Genomic DNA, 14,696 nt, shown 5'->3' with positions numbered 1-14,696 from the left:
TTCTTGTGAGCTCCTTTTGCTTAATTATTAGTAGCAGAACAATATTCTGTGATACACTGCAATTTGTCTTCTTTGTGTTTATCTAGTATCTGACTTAAAAATGAATGGAGCATTCTGATTCAGCAGAACTGATTTCATTAACTCATGTCCATTATAGAGCAGAAATGAATAAATGTTTGCTGAACATGCTACATATGCTTCGATCATCAAGACATTTGTTCTCCTTTCTTCTCAAAATATAAGATCTGAGAGATCTTCCTGGCTGAAGTTTGCTGGGTGCCTATTCTGCATAAATGTTTCTATAGAGGCAAGTGGCTACCTTTACATAAATGTGTTTCCATGATTGGGATGTGAGACCTCTTTTTAATACTTTCTCATTATGATTTGAAATTATACATTCATTGCAATTTTTTTCTTTAGGAGTGGTAGCAGTTTATCCTAAGACATGAAGAGTTAAAGAAAAAATTTTTTTAATGCAGTATGTTCTTTTGTTAGAATGAGGACTAAACAGGCTTCTCATTCATGCAATAATGTTGCTTGTACTTAGCACATAGTTTCTAATTCTGTATAATTGTGCCTAACTATTTAATTCAAAGGCAGTTAGCTAGCCTCTGTTACCTCTGTATTATGAATGGGAGAAACTGAGGCTCAGTATTGACTATTTGTCTGTGTTACTGGTTAGGAATTTGAGAAAAATATGCTGCTATCCTAATGATTTACTTTTGTTTTCGATTTCAGTTTCAGAGGACATTTGAGTCTCTTAAAAATGTTTCCAACAAATCTGACCTCCAGAAAACCTACCAGAAGCTTGGGAAGGAGCTGGAAAATCTGGACTATTTAGCCTTCAAACGTCAGCAGGTAGGATTTAGAGCTCTCCTTGGTGGACGATACGAACACTTTAGTCTTCTCGCCTTCCTGCCTGTCAGAGGCTCAGGTGGGTCTGGGGAGACTTATCTTCTAATATTTAGGGCAGAAATAAGTTGTGCTGTGTGGTGCTGACCTGCCGTGTTCACACGGCTTCCTGCGGCATTCAACGTTGTCCTTGCTTTTATATGTGCACTTTGGGGGTTTCCACGAGTGTCCTTATACCTCTTTTAAAGAAAACTCCTGCTGGTTTGTGAAGGTTCAACTACCCTTTGACTAAGGATGCCTTAGTGGCATAAAGGGAACCTCTATGTAACTTGAACAGGTGGCTTTTATATTTGACAGGGGGATACGTGAGGAGAAAAACCACCTCAAGACCAAGAAAAGGATGTGGATGTACATACAAGCTTAAAGAAAGGAGTCATAAATATGCCAAATAGTTTTTTTTTTTAGTTTAGCTTTAGTTTTCTTGTTTGATCTCTGAAGATTAGTAAAAATTTGCTAAATGTGTAAGGTTAAAGGGAAATATGCTTTCCAAGTGCACGTCTTTTAGCCTCTTTATAGACCACAAGATAAATCCAGAGCCAAAATAGACTTTTATAGGGTTGCTTTTAGAGTTCATATTTTATAATATTAATAATCATTAAGTTCTGTGTGTTTGCAAGATACTGCCATAGTAGGTAGCTACTTTTCCCAAACTGGATCTTTTCCAGTTTCTTCATATCCACTAGGTGTCAGGATCATCAAGCTTTTACTGGGGCTGAATGTTTATTCCGATCAGAACAACCAGTTAGATGTTTAAATTAGGTTGCATGAAATTCGGGAATGTGCTCAATGATGGATAGCATCTAGAAAAATGACTAAGTGGCTGACTCCCATGGCCAGCCACCGAGTCCATTACTTAAGACTGTTTTCTGTTAGTGTGGCAAAGGGTGTAACTCTCTTGACGTTGCCTAATTTACAAATTTTGGATCTTTTGGAAGGGGGATTTCAAAGCAGTACTTCCTTTATTTAGTTAAACCTCATGAAGTCAACATGGTGTGGTCTAGAAATAGTGACTTGAAAAGAGAATTGTGTTCTAGGCTTGGCTTTATAATAGACATTACGTGGGCATTTAACCTTCTCATGATCTTATTTTCCTAGGAGTTATATTTGTTTTGTAGAGTGTTCTGGGGCAAATGCAATATCTTTGCACGTACTTTAATTTATATGAAAAAAGACACAATATCCATTTGTTTTATTTATTGATTTTATATTAGTGAAGGCCTAGGAATTAGCACATGTAACAGAAGCAATCACGGTTACTGAGAGCTACTACAGTAAACTCCCAAATGATGCTGCTTAAAATTCACACTGTGAGTCACTGCTCTGGCCTATGTAGTTTTTAGTACAGTTTTGTTTCCAAGAGCCATATTTATACCACTGGGGGGTATTTGAGTTGGCAGGCAGTAGTCAGCGTGCTCTTCTCTTATCCTTTCTCATTAGCACATTTTCAGTGATTAGATTCTTACATTAGCTAATTGGGAATTTGGAAAAATGTGAATGCTTCAAGGGCAAAAGGGCATAACTCTGGGAGAATGGCATTGACGACAGACAGGTAAATTGCATGTGTATGTGAGAGAAAGATGGGCATGTCGTTATTTATATATGTATACGTATGTTTATGTGTATATAAATCTTATATTCTATTTATTAAATGACAACTGTCTGCCACATAGTGTGATTAGAACATTTATGGATTAGATCATTAGATAATTGTGACGATATAATAAGGTTGGTTTTATGAGCACCATTTTACAGATGAGGAAACTGTTAAGAGAGTTAAGTAACTTGCCTGAAGTCACTAGGCAAGTAAACCTGAGCTTCAAATAGGTATCAGTGACTCCAAACCTGGGGTTTCTCCAATATCCCTGCAGGGAGCCAGGCTGGGGGGATAGTAAAGTGAGGAGTTCTAGGCATGCAGTATGAAGACAATTTTAGGATAGGACAGACATGGGGCTTAAAGAGACATTTGAAAATGGGCATCTGATGAGAAGCAGAGCCAGGGGCAGCTCTCTCCTCCTCTCTTTCTCTCATGCAAATTGTTCAGTATAGACAAAAACACAAAAGAATTTTTGAAAGAGTATCTTCAGACAGCTAAGAAAATGTATAAAACTTTATGTTTACAATCTTTGAGTGTTATGTCTAGGAACCCTAGTTCTAGTGAAATTTATTCACACAAGGCAATTTTTTTAAACTCAAAAGGACAAATTCTTGTGAAACAGACTTACCTGCATACATAGAATACTGTCAACCCTTTGTTTTACTTGATTCTGCTTTTCCCTATATCTAGTGATCATTTTTTCTACATGGAAAAGATGGAAGGGGAATTAGAGTGAAATGGTCAGAAAAAGGATGGTAGAGTAGAAAGAAAGTCAGGGACCAAAGAGCGGTAAAAAAGAGGGAAAGGGACTTATAGGGATAAGATAAGAGGGATAAAGTGAGGGAAATTAAGCTATATTTGGTTTTATACTACATGCATTTAGTAAGTTAAAGCGTTTATTTTTGAAGAATTAAAAATTCTTAAAATAGAGAAAGGGAAAAAAAGAGATAATTACAAGAAGACATAGTGTGAATGAGGGAGGTGTCAGAGAAGAGAAAGACAAACTTTGTTTCCCATTAGCTTCCAAATGTAGCAAAGCTTCCTAGAAATTTGTAATATTAACCAAGTTCTTCTGTACCAAAGCCACAGAGGAATTGTTGTGTTTCCTAGATGGGCAGGGTTTAAAGAGTCAGAACATTACCTTTTCTCTGACTTGGTGGGATTTGTCTTTTATATCCTATCCTACCCTCTGTAAAGTCCCCCAAACCTATAAACACACATTAGTAAGTTTCCCCTACCTGAAAAGATTTAGGTCTCTGTAAAATTGCCATTCAGCAAGAAAGCTTCTGCCTTATAAGGCAGGATGCTTTGTACCAGAGAATTAGTCATGCTTTGTTCCCTGGTCCAACCATATTTATCATTTCTCTTTGTGACAGAACGTAAGCTCTGTAAGGACAGGGCCTTTTCTGTCACCTTCAATGCTGTATGCTCTGCAGTGCTCATAGCTGGATCTGACCCATGGCTAATACTCAATAAATACTTGTTGGTGCTGTTATTGCTATGAACAAGGAAGCATGCCAAAAGTTTTAGCCTCAGATTATAGGCAATTAATTGATGTGTTTAACTGTACTTTTTAAATATAATTTAAAAAAGTATTTTAGTTATTGATTTTTGGCTGCGTTGGGTCTTTGTTGCTGTGCGTGGGCTTTCTCTAGTTGCGGCGAGCGGGGGCTACTCTTCATTGTGGTGCGCGGGCTTCTCATTGCGGTGGCTTCTCTTGTTGAGGAGCACGGGCTGTAGGCACATGGGCTTCAGTAGTTGCGGCTCGTGGGCTCTAGAGCGCAGGCTCAGTAGTTGTGGCGCACGGGCTTAGTTGCTGCGCGGCATGTGGGATCTTCCCAGACCAGGGCTTGAACCTGTGTCTCCTGCATTGACAGGGGGATTCTTAATCACTGCGCCACTAGGGGAGCCCTACTGCACTTTTAAAATTCAGAAGGGTATTAACCCTGAGGCTTCCTGGATGCCAAACGTTGACAGATTGCTCCTTGCCTTATGTATTATTTAGGTTTTCTCCTAACATATTTCATTTTACATCTATTTCTTTAAACAAACACAAAACATCAATATTACCTTAGCTATGAATTAGGGATGCCCAATAAACTGACTATAATTATTTTCTTGGACTCTTTCATTAGATTTTATTTTCTGCCCCTTTCTATGACATTTTAAACATCATTTTGAGAGATTTCTTTCCCTAGGCCACATATATCCCTGGAATACTTTGCTCTATTCTTTTACTTTTTTTAAGGGTTGGTGGTGCCTAGCCTCGCCTTTCCTCCCCTCCCCTCCCCTCCCCTCCCCTCCCCTCCCCTCCCTTCCCTTTCCCTTCCCTTTCCTTCCCTTCCCTTTTTCTGCTCCTGCTTCTTTCCTGTTTGTTTGTCTTTTAAAGACTGAGTGCTTACACTTCAACTATTCCTTGGGCTATATTTTAGGTTGGGGTACAAGCGTTTCTCCATTTTCCTAATGTCAAAAAGACTAATGTTAAAAATAGCTTTGGTTGGAAAAGGTGAGAGAAGGCTGTGATAGATGAGGTGGTGGGATTCTCAGGATGAAGCCGTCTGAAGTAAATGGATGACAAAGCCATATTACCAAGAATCTGGAGACTTATTCAGTTTTTACTACATCTGAAAATGCAGTCTTAGAGTTTATTTGTTTAGACTGTTTGGTTTTTGTCCTCCAGGTTGATGATACATAGGAATGGTAATAGCAAGCTGCAGCTATTATATAGAGCCCAGGTTTATGTATTAATTTGAGAGTCTATAAATCAAGAGATTTCCTTGGAGCTTTGTTTTTCTGGAATAAAATAAAATAGAGTTTGATATTCTAGACTCTAATTTTATTCCTTTCTTCTATTCTTATAATGCTATTATAAGTATTAAGAAGTGTAAAAAGTAATAGCATTATAAGACACAGCCTGTTTTCAGAAACTTTTAAAGTCCTTTGGTATGAATTAAATTTGACATTATTGAGTTGAACATTATGTAGACTGAAGCACATTTACACACTGATGTGAAAATATGTAAAATTAAAATATCATACCTCAGATATACATCCATGTTTCAGTGTGTCACAATCCCTGATCTCCCTCTTGTCTCCCTGATCATGGCATGCTATTCTTGCCTTCTGAACTTTTCACAAGGTTCATAAACTTGATATTTAGGATATCTAGCCCTTTTCTATTTACCTATTTAACTACTAATCTTTCTTTAAAGCTAAACTGAAGTCTAGCCTCCCTCATGATACTTTATCCTATGGCTTCCAATCAGTATGTAAGCTCTTCCTTCTTTGCCCTTCTTAGCTTTTATCCATGTCATACAATTTAGAATCTGACTGATTACACACTTATTGAAGATCCATGTAGTGCAGGTTAGAGTGTGGGCTTTGCAGTCAATCAAATCTTGTTAGATTATTTGTACTGCTTTAGGCACTGCAGCTTTTTGTTTTAAAATGTTTGGAAAATAATACCTAACTTATAACCTGTTTTGAGAAAACAATATATAAAGTGTAAAGTACATATATGCTTTAAATCCTTTAAAATACATAAAGGAATCAGTATATAAAGGACTTACCATAGTGCCTAGCATGTGGTTAGTATAAGCTGTAGTTATTATAATGTTGTTTTTGTATTATTCTCATCTCTCTTCATCCTAGATGGTTGGTAAGTTCCATAAGAATACGCTGTCTGTTTTGTATACTTTTGTACTTCACGTAGGGTCCAGCACTGTTATGAACATAGAGGGTAGGATTATTTTGGACATTTGTAACATATGGTATTAAGGTCCTGAGTACTTTGCTGTGGCAAACTATAACATAAGGTAGGGTGTTAGACCCAGTGTTCTGGCTAAACCCCAACTCATGTAATAATTACATCATGTGTGCCTAAACTTCCTTTGTGGTTCCAGGTGATATCATTCAGCATAATATTGTTCTCTCTTTAGTGATGATGTTCAGGAGTGAACACTGCCTTTTTCTTTTTCTGAGCTGAGTTAACCCCTTAAGACAGCTCTAAAACCTGAAGGGCATATAATACCTTACAGAATAGGAATTGAATTTAAAATGACCCCTTATCAATGAAGAAAAATAGAAATAAATCAGATGAATTTTATTTAGTAAGAATGACTACAGGTTAACACCTTGCATTGAGAAATAAAATTCTAGGTGGATAATGACTGACCACATAGAAAAGAATCCTAAGCTTCCTCGGAAACTCAAGAACTCTGAGGGACACAATACAGCAATGTAGGACTCCTGTGAAATCAACGCTTAGCAAAACAAAATGGATGATTGTTAGGCTTTGCTGTTTTTGTGCTATACATAGAGTAGAGAAGTTGATGATTTCAAGTAATAGTCTTTAACCACGTAAAGACTTATAGCAAGACTTTATAACATTTTTTATAAAAATGTTATGGATCATCTAGGATAAAGGGATATACAGTGATATTGCACTGGGAGTTGTTTACCTGTAAGGACAGTGTAAGGGAGAACTAACTTCCCATTTACGTTAACAATAAACTAGAAGTTGTAAGTATATTTTACTTAAGACCTTTAAAAATAAAGTACATATGCATCTGGGATTATTTAGCTGCAGTCTAAAGAAGAGTATAATTGGGGGCTGAATGAGTGTTATGGTAAGGTGCTAAACTCCTAGAATGATAGTTCTATAAGAATAGATTCACTTCAGTGGCCTTTGTTAGAGGAAATATGTTAATGGCTCAATTGGGAGAAGAGCCTTCCCTTCCTTATTCTGTAATTAATCCAACTCTGTTGAAAGAGTTCTGATTGAATTATTCCTTTTAAGAGTAAGTAAACCAAAGACTGCTGCATTAAAATATTCATGTCTATCTTAGACGGTATTCTGTTTCTTATTTGCCCAGTCAAGTAAAATGATTATTTATGCCATTTATAAAACTGTTTCTGAAGATCCCAAAGCATTTCAGACATTGTTTAAAAATTACACAGATTTAAAAAATGCTGGATTATAATACAGTGTGCTACAATAAGTTTCAAGCCAACCCAAATGTGCTTTATTCTGTCCACTGCATGTGCAATTCCATTTTTATTCAACTGCATACAATTGTTTGTCTCGCAGGAAAAAGAAAGAGATGGCATTACATTTATTCTTCAGTTTTCTGATACAGACAGAGAGAAGAAGGTTGGATACATCATTCAAGGTCATTCCGAGTCAGTAGCAGATTCAGAATTAATATCCACATTTCCTAATTTCTAGCTTATTGCAGTAGCCATTCAGCCATTTTTACTCCTTCATAAACTACAGATCTTTATAGGGTGATTTCTTTTTCTGTAGTTATAGTCCGAAGTTAAAAAACCTTATGGATTTTTATATAAGAACCTCATCCTTTATTTAAAAACAAATAATCAAAATGATGCATATTATATACTTGTTCTCCTTCTAAAGTTTGATTTCCACATTGGATATAGTTAATAGTCATGACAAGTAAGTGTATTCTATTAAATTAGTAAAGTAAAAACATTGCAGAGAAATCTTTTAAGTTCTAAGGTTTGTTATTTTATTTCCATCTGTTGTCTCAAGGGTTTCGTTTATTGGTGGCAATTAGGTAGAAAGCTGTTGAATCAAGCACATACCAGCTGATTTTCATGCACCAGAAAAGATTTATTAATTTTTTTACAAGGTTGTTTGCTATATGATAGTTTATCTTATGGAGAGCTTATAGCTACTTTGTAGTGGGGTATGCTCATTGAAATAGTTAATTCTTTGTCATGGCTTGTTTTCAAAACTTACAATGCTGATAGGAATTTTAGAAGTGGTAAAAAACTTTAGTGTTTGCATCAATGTGGCAGTTATTTGTGCATGTCTTATATTGACATACGAGTTCATAAGATTGTCATTAAAAGTTGGTATTGATGAGAAATTAAAGTTCTAAAAGAGTTAACCCTGAAAATGATATCTTCGCTAGTCTGTTTTATAGCTTGAAAATGACCTTTGTGTACAAATCAGATAACTTTTTACCACTAGGATTATGACCTCTGGTGGTTTAAGATGAAAACTAAAGAAGATCTAGAAGAATCCATGAAACTTAAACTAAGGAGCCTTTAGAATTCATCTAACTCAACTGTTTTAGATGTGAAGAAAAATGAGACCCAAGGAGATTAGCTGTCTTCTGTTAAGCTATACACTTTGCTAGTGGTAGAGCTGGGATGATAACAGGAGGTGATATTTTCTTTGGTTCTTTTCTGAGTCGTTTAGCATAAGTCAGCCAGTTGTATACTGATTCTTTGGTATCTCTGGTTTGTATTCTGAATGTAACTATAGATGCTTATAACATCCATATATATGTATAAGCTGTATTAGACACTGAGAGATGACTATAAATGGAGATCATTCAGTAGTGCCATTTTTTAAAATGAAAAGACAATGCAATAATATTACAACATTTTAGAAGAGGTAGAAATTATATGCATCACCTGGTTCAACCACTTCAATACATGGATACACAAATAATACAGAAAACATCATTATGTTCTTTTCTATTGTATAGGAATTTTCGTTTCTTCGGCAATTTCTAGATCCTGTGCCCTCTAAACCAGTGCTTCCTAAACTTTAATATGCATACAAATAACAAGGGGAATTTTGTTAAAATACAAATTTTGATTCAATAGATTTAAATTGAGACTGGAGAGTCAAACAAGTTCCTCAGTGATGCTGATGTTGATGGTCCATGGATCATACTTCAAGTATCAAAGGAGTTTTAATAATAAATTGCAGGAGAGCATTATTTCCAGTTGTGTCTCGAGAGCCTAATATAGTCCCTGGAACATAGTAAGTACTTAATAAATATTTTGGATTTGAATTATGATCCAGTAGTAAGGTTTGTGTCTATGTTTGGACATAGAAGATATTGCTAGCCTACAATAATATCCTTTATCACAAATTTTATATTGTTTATGTTGATGTTTCACTGTCATGTGAAAAGACATGTTATGCACGTACGTATTGTGTTTTTATAGATTACATATTTCAGTAGTTGTAGAAGTTGTCCTTTGTATATTTTTGCTACAAGTGAAAGACTGAATATGAGAGCAACTGAGTCTGAGGTACAGGAGGCTGAAGAAGAGTGAGAGTGTATCAATAGTATTTTAACACTGCAGTGTTCATTGTGACTTGGCCAAACTGACCATGGGACCAGCTGGTATTGACTCAGCAGCATTTGTTCCAGAAAAGCAAGTTTGGTCACATACTTACTATACAACTGATGAAAATTAAAGTCTTAAACACATTCTTATTAAATTTGTGTATCCAAGTTTTGTGTCTCTACCTGTGTGTACAATCAGAAAGCATCACAATGATTGTTACGGTGTCCTTGTCAGGCGAAAAGATTACTGCTACGGCTACAGCTCTCCATGTTAATAGTAGTGCTGGGAACATGCCTAGAGTGCTACTGGCTAAAATTCAAAGGAAGTGTTGATGCTGCTTAGATGAGGCCAACAGTTCTGCTGACAGCAGAGATTTAAACATGAACCCACCAATCATGTAGCCTTTTGTAGATGTTAAGCTGTTTGTTTGTAAGGGGTTGATTGCCTGCGGCTAGTTTAATATGTAATGAGAAATTCAGTTTTTCCTTTATTTTTTAAAAGCGTACTCAATTTTTGCTCTCTAAAATACCATATTTGGATAGTTTCAAGTTGCTATTTAGGAGGAAGCTAGTCAGCTTTTATATTATTTCTCATGCTCCAAATGTGACAGCAGTAGAAGCACATGCTGAAATACATCTAGGTGAGGGGAAGTATCACCAGAAGACGGGGCAGCATTGCTGGCTTGCTCCACATTTTGCTCAGTGATTTAAAAGGCTATGTACCTATATAGGTTTTCTTCCATGCACTCTGGTTTCAAATGACAAAAAAAAAAATTAACCTAGTTAATATTCTTCAAAGTCATATTACATTTTAGATGGGATATCTTTGAATTTTTGCAATGTAAATAGCTTTTCTTCTATGGGCAGCTGACACTTATATTCATTGATCAAGTTAACCATATTTTGCTTATTAATATTTTTAGTATCACCTACGGGATTTTAGCAAGATGCCACAATCAACCTATAATTTACATTGTATTCTTCCCTTAACTGTATTTTTATGAATCTAATTTTTTCTCTGTTGTAGCGTACAGCATTAATACATGCTAATATTCTCTATATAAATGCTGCTTTTATTATTATAGCATTTGGTTGCGCCATAGCTAAGTATTTATCACCTACTCTATTATAAAATCTTTGTTCCAAAGGAGCTGTATGAGCCTATTAGATATATACACAATTAAGTAGGTAATGATCTGTGGCTGCATCCATACAGCATCAACAGCTGACCTGGGTTGGTTTTCCAAGTATGATGCTGGTTGATAGATTAGGGTATTAAACTGTTTTCATTATTTTGAGGACCTTTTTTGTGCTCTGAATTTAACTTACGTATTTTGTTGTAACCTTACTTTTTGCTTAGTGAAGAAATTATAGTATTTCCTCATTATGATTTAGATATTGGTGTTTATCTCTGTTGTGCTAAGCTCTCCACCCAAACACTGGGAGTTACTGAAGCCTCTCTTGGTACTTTCATTGGTGCAGAATGAATGGTCTACCAAATGTTTCATTGCAGGTAGTTATACATTTATGTCTTCATCTTAAATTTATATTTGTAAAATTAAAGTTAATTGAGTTTAGGTCATTTCCCTGGCTTCAGTGTTAGAGTCATTAAGAATAGTTAGGATACTTTTGACAATTTTGATAATCATCATCTGTGAATTTAGAGAAATGAAATGTGATAAATTACTTTGGAAAATCTCCAAGCTTTGGGGCTTTTTTGTCAGTTTTTGAGTCTAAGTTCAAAGCTCCTTTTTTCAGGATTAAGGCACCACTTCTCACTTTGGATCAGAGCAGCAAGTCCTGGGGGTGTGATACTGTATCATGGGAATAAAGAAAATTTTTGGCAAGCAGCAGTGTGCATTTATTCAGAAAAAGTGGATAGAAGCTTTTAGCTTGCCTCTTGCTCACTCTAATAAAAACATGTCTGTATTATATAGTAAGAGTAGACACACTTAAGTTCAAAATGACAACTGGGAAATGATGTTTACTTTACTTAGGACATGGGAAACATTAAATCTAAAGACCAAGCTGAAGTAAATGAACTAAGTATACCTGCACTTTGTTTTGAACTTAGAAGAAATTATCTTTTGGAATATCTTTGAAATCTATCAGGAAACATTTTTTCTTGAAAACAGGGAGTACATGACTCCTGGCTTAAGATACTTAAGGTATTTGACCTTTTTTTAATGCTAAAATAATGGGCTAGAATTGGATCCCTGAAAGAGAAAATAAAAGTATACCAGCAGTAGGGTGTTTATGAAGGGAAGGAAGCAAATTAGATTCTGTATTAAGTAATGTATGATAAGTTAGCACTTGTGAACATGTGGTGCTCATCAGAGACTTGTATCAAAGGCTGTACATTTTCTTGTGCTCCAAACATCTGGTTCTGCAGATATAGAGAATATCTTGATAAATTTGTTACTCTGTAGTTTCAAGAGGGTTTGGAATGGTTTATTTCTTACCCTTGATGTAAGAACCATTGGTGCACATTGCTGCTATAGAAAATTAGTAAGTTCTTAATGTCACTAGGATATAAATATGAAAAAAATTGAAGATGAGAATTTTCCAGAATGTTTGTATAAGTGGAATAGATGTTATCATTCTACATTTTTAAGGTATTTCTGCATCTGGTTCTGTATGAGACCTGAGGTCAATGAATACAATCTAAGATCTTAGAGTAGACTAAAAAAACTTTTGGTGATACTGAAGAGCATGGGTAATTATGAGTATTTTTAGGATAGGTAATGAGAGTGATAACATTATTTTTATGAAATTTGGCATTAAAACATTTATTTTGAAGACTAATAAATTGAAAAGAGCATTAACACTCTAGAATAATAAAAAATAGTTAAGATTGACATAATGCATGTTGAAGGTGAAATGATTAGTCTCTACGAGTCCTCTGAAAATAATGTGTGTATCAGAGGTATTATAGACACCAGGAATAATATATAGCTTATTATGAATAATGAAAATTATCATCCACATTTCTTATTTGCTACATCTGATTGTGAACTGTATTCCAAAATTGATGGAATTAGGACGGTGCTAAGAATTCATTTCATTGCATCATGTATAAGCAATTAAAATTTTTTTCATAACAGATAACCATGTTCTCAAAACAATAACTCATTTCATATCTAGCCACTTAAATGAATATTCTCCTTAACTCAACCATACTCTAAAAATCGGCTTTACAAAAGGTTCTCTTAGGCCAGGGCTGGAATAAACAACAGGAGGTAAGAACTTCCTGCTGAAAAGGAAACTCAAAATTATTATGCAGTGATTTGGGAAGCTTGGATTTTTTTTTAAAAAGCAAATGCATTAAATAATGAGATAATATATTAAATCATATAAAAACCTGGAACTTGGCTTCAATTAAGGCAGAAAATACTATTTTTAAAAATTTATCTTCCTCCTAAGCACTAACACAAGTCATATATTCATGAATAAAAGCCCCACCAGTGTGTGAGGCTAGTCTGTTGAAAATAAATAGACATATATGAGTCTGTCACCTAGCAAGATAAAAGCTGTGTTCTTTATGCATGGAAACCATTTTCTACTAGAAAGAGTTGTAAAAAAATAATAGAATTATAAAGAGAGTTTATGGAAAGAGGATAGACTCTTCCAAGCCTTATGTAAACATTTTCTGATGTAAGAAACATACTATGCAACATTTTACTTTAATAAAAAAAAATAGGTGATAATTATTCACAAAATAACAGGGGACTTCTAGTGCACATAACTGTCCATTTATAGATTATTGACAGAAAGGTTGGAATGTTAGGAGAGACTGCCTATTTGACACTCTATAGGAATAAAGATTTCCCATCTCTGAAGCTGTGGGAATGTCTACTACCCAGGTTAGTTTTTTAGCTTACCTAATCTTACAATTACCATGTGATGGGAATGTTATTATAAGGTTATGACCTGTGCCTCGTAATGATGGTTGAAAACAGGTCATATTTCACTAATTTCCCAGGCCTGTTGGTCCTAGTCCCTACCCCCTCCATCCTTTCCCAATTCCTTATGAAAAAGACTAAAATGGAACTCCTAATGCTTAATGTGCAGGCAGTGGGATTGTCTGGAGGGAGTTCAGAAGACACACTGTTTAACAAGGAGAGGTGTGGATGAGCACCTTGTAGCCATAAGGGGAACCAGTGGTCTAGAGGGCACATGGTAACTGATAAAGGAATATTAAGAAGGGAGATTGATATGGAAGTGTTAGAGTTCAAGGTAATATGGAATTGGGGGTACTTTCTTGGAAGCAAAATGCAAGATTGTGTGGCTTAATTTTACTTTGAGAAATTAATTATGTACTTTTTTCTATTTTCACTCCTGGACTACCCATACTGGAGGGACGTTTCAAATAAGGGCTACATCATAAAAATTTGCAAATTCTTGATATCTTTAAAGGAGAGGCAAGTAGTCATAAACAGGTTGTCTTTTCACCTCTTTCCTGCCACCCTAGGAAACACCCCCCAAGCTGGGGAGAAGGAGGAGAAGTGGACGGGAGTAGGACAAGCCCAGGCATCGTTTTTGTTCCTGTCTCCTACCACTATCTGCACTACTCTCCCATTTCACCATGTGGGAGACATGAAATAACAGATTCCACTGAAGTTTGGGACATCTGAGATGACCAGTGAATCACAGAGCTAACCTGAGAGTAGACAGGTTTCTGGAGATCTTAGGGCAGAGTGAGTGTTTTCTGCCATGTTGTCAGCCAGAAGTTTTTTTCAATTCTGAATTAGTGTGGAAGGACATCAGATAATTTCCTTGGGACCAGAGTGTGGAGCAGGGTTCATCTAAGAGAGGGAGTCAGGGAGCTTGGTCACATGGAGGCAACAAGGGAAGCAGATAGAAGAAGGATGGGTGAGGGAGGGCGTAGCTGACCTCAGGTTATCACCAGTGCCACAGGATGCAGGGGGAACTGAGAGAGCTACAAAGTGTCCAGTTCCCATATCAGTGAGTGCTGTCAGGTGCTGAAGAGCAGGTGGGCAGAGTTGCATCAGGAACAGGAGGCCTGTGAAGGACCAGGGCAGATCCAGATAGATGGCTGTCTTCCCAACTGTCCTGTG

The sequence above is a fragment of the Delphinapterus leucas genome, chromosome 16, assembly GCF_059928025.1.
Source record: "Delphinapterus leucas isolate spDelLeu-1000000601 "Yukka" chromosome 16, BTC_Dleu_Yukka2, whole genome shotgun sequence".
In the NCBI taxonomy this organism is placed as follows: domain Eukaryota; kingdom Metazoa; phylum Chordata; class Mammalia; order Artiodactyla; family Monodontidae; genus Delphinapterus; species Delphinapterus leucas.
The sequence above is the reverse complement of the archived record's forward strand: the minus strand, read 5'-3'. Positions refer to the sequence as shown.